The sequence below is a fragment of the Rhinopithecus bieti genome, unplaced genomic scaffold (assembly GCF_001698545.2).
Source record: "Rhinopithecus bieti isolate Rb0 unplaced genomic scaffold, ASM169854v2 scaffold_28987, whole genome shotgun sequence".
Lineage (NCBI taxonomy): Eukaryota > Metazoa > Chordata > Mammalia > Primates > Cercopithecidae > Rhinopithecus > Rhinopithecus bieti.
The window spans coordinates 1-3380 of record NW_016812958.1 but is presented as its reverse complement, the minus strand read 5'-3'; positions in this window follow the sequence as shown (position 1 = coordinate 3380).

Below are 3380 nucleotides of genomic sequence, written 5' to 3'. Positions count from 1 at the left end.
AAAAAAAAAAAAAAAAAAAAAAAAAAAAAAAAAAAAAAAAAAAAAAAATTGTAAAGAAGAAAAAAGAAGTTTGTGCATGCTATACACAGGGTTCAGTACTATCTGCAGTTTTAGGTGTCCACTGGGGGTCTTGGAGCATATTCCTCAAGGATAAAGGGAGACTACTGTATATTAACCACATCATGAGTTCTAATTTCATTTAGAATCCAATTATTAAAGTCTAATTGCTCAATAAGGATAGAAGCAAGCCTGTGTAGATCGAAAGTGTAATCAAAGTTTGAGGTGTACATTTCTACGAGAGGTTCTTGGAAGAGACAGTTTGACAAACACAGTGTGGATCTGCAATGACCAGCAAGGTCCTAGACACTAGTGAGCAGTGCCAGGGTTGGTGGGCAAGGCTTCAGAGAGTAGCTTGAAGCTGGCAGAGAGTAGTCCTGCCACAGCCTGGGTTCTCAGTCTTCAGAGAGGCGCTGACAGAGTATAGTCCTGCCATGGCCTAAGCTCTCAATATGTTTGTCTAAAACCTTGGGTTTATAAACATTTTGGAGTCTAGTACTTGAGGCCAATAACTCACATATGTAGATCTGATACGGGTGATGTAACATTCTTGTGGGAAGGGGAATTACACTCCACGTTCTTATCACTGAAAAACATATGGCACTATGTAGCAAACTATGTGTTTGGAAACACTTCAAAGTGTGTGATTTTCTGTCTTCAACGTTTGCATCATCAATATTTTCTCTTTCATTAGACCATCTGTTTCATTACACATACCTGACTTCATCTCTCCCCTCCTTACCCACAGCTGTCACCCATTCCCCAACACACACACAGCTAAAAAGTGGTGTATACTCATTGTCTCCATTTCCTCTCCTTTTATTCACTCTTGAACTCACTCTAATTGAGCTAACTCTTCTCCCACAATTCTACCAAAATTGGTCCTATCAAGAACATCAATGACCTCTGTTGCCAAATCCAATGTTTTCCCAGTGCTCACATAACTTGACCTTCTAGCAGCATTTGGCATAGTTAATCATGTCCTTTCTATTGAAACACTTTCTTCACTGGTTTCTAGGACAATTCCTTCTCATGGTTGTCGTCCTTCACTCATTGCTTCTTTACAGCCTCCTTCGTTAGCTCTTCCTCATCTTTCTGAGCTCTAAACAATTGAGTTCCCCTGGGCTCAGTCTACTGACCTCTTCCTACCCCCATTCTCTGTGATTTCACTCAGCTCGAATATCATGTGTACAATGATGCTTAGAGGCACAGCTCTGGAGCTAGACTGCCTGGCTTTGAATCTTGCCCCCACCATTTTGTGGCTCTTTCAACAGGGGCAAATTGCTTAATTTCTTTGTACTTCAATTTCCTCCTCTAAAGTGAGGATAATTAAAATTGTTAGTACCTACCTAGCAATTTTGTGAGAGTTTCTATTGATCAGATTTAACCTAAAAAACATAAACCACTTCCAGTTTTTACAACAAAGAGAACTTAGTGCATTTAAATAGTAAAAGAGCTGAGAAGACAATCAATGGATGGTAAGGAAACCCAGGTATTAGTAAAAACAATAAGTCATTGCCGCTTACTAGAGGGTCAAAGCAAGTCTTGCTATAAAGCTATAGTCTTCAGAACAGTGCAGTACTGCATGACAAACACACATATAGATGAATTCAGCAGAAGAGAGTCCAGAAATACACCTTGACATCTATGGTCAATGGACTTTTTAAAAAGGTGCCAAGGCAATTCAATGAGGAAAGTAAATTCTTTTTAACAAATTGTCCTGGAGAAGATACTCATTTGGAAAAAAATAAGCTTCATACCATGTACAAAAACTAACTTGAAATGAATCATAGAGCTAAACTTAAAACTGAAACTGTAAAACTTCTAGAAGAAGGCATAGGAGAAAGACTTTGCAAACTTAGGGTAGGCAAAAAACTTTTTTGAAAATTAAATACACAAACCATAGAAAAAATTGGAAGAATTAAACTTTAACAAAATTAAAAGTTCTAGTATTCAAAAGAAAAGACAAGTCACAGATTAGGAGAAAAATATTTGTTATGCATGTATTTGACAAGGGAGGAATATCCAGGATACAGAAAGAACTCTTACAACTCAATACTAAAAAAAAATAATAAAAGAAATGAACTACTGATACACATAACATATATAAAATCTTCAAAATATTACTCTAAGTGAAAGAAGTCAACCCAAAGAATTACATACTGTATGATCACATGTATATGAAATGCTAGAAGAGACCAATATAAGGTACAGGGACAAAAGTCAGATCAGTTGCTGCCTGGAGCCTGTGATGGCTGAGTAATTGACTGGGGTAGGACTCAAGACAAATGTTGGAGTTAACAAAAAAATTCTATATCTTGATTGCAGTGATGGTTACATAAAAGCATAAAACTGTTAAAACTTATCAAACTGAACATTTTAAATTGGTGTATTTTATTGTTTGTGAATTATATCTAATAAAGTTGATTTAAAACATTAAAAAGAATCTAACGGATTCAAAGATTAAGTAGTGATTTCACTGAAAATGCTGCTCTCACAATTCTGCTTATCTCAACATATGACACATCTATTTTACTAGTTGCACAGGCCATAAATATTGGAATCTTCCTGGACTCTTCTCTTTCTCTCACATCTCACCTCCAATGCATTAGCAAATTCCATCTGCTTTACCTTCACAATATATTCTGAATATGATCCCTTCTCTTCACCTCCACCACAACTAGACTGGTTCAAGGTACCATCATTTTTGCCTGGATTATTGCAGCAGCCTCCTGAGTGGTGTATTTTCTTTTATTTTTGTCCCTTTCCCTTTTATGCCACAGTTTTTCTCAACAGCAGCCAAGTCATCCATGTCATTGCTCTGCTCAGAACTCTCCACTGACAACTTTCTGTTTCAAAATAAGAGACACTTCTCCTACAATGGCCAATGAGGGTAGGCCCCTCATCATCTGCTCCCCGGTGCAGCCTCTCCCCTCTGCTTCTTCTCTCACCTTATCTCCTCCACTTTCCCTAATGTTCTCTACAGGCCAGCTATACTGAACTTAAACATGTCAAGGATACTTTCAGATCACTCCTTCCTGAACTGGGTACCTGCCCCCATCTACACAGCACTGCCACTTACTTCTCTCAGGTTCTCTTCAAATGCCACCTTCTTAGAGACGCCTTCCCTGACCATTTTGTATGAAATCACTCCCTCCATAATCTCTGTTCACTTTCTTGGCTTTTTAAAAAAACATTCTCAGCCATTATAACCCCTAGAATATGTTAACTTCTTCAATTGCTTTTTGATTTTTCATCACATGGATGATAACAGGGTGGGAAATTTGTTTCCTATCACCTTGGAATGATGCACTCAATACATA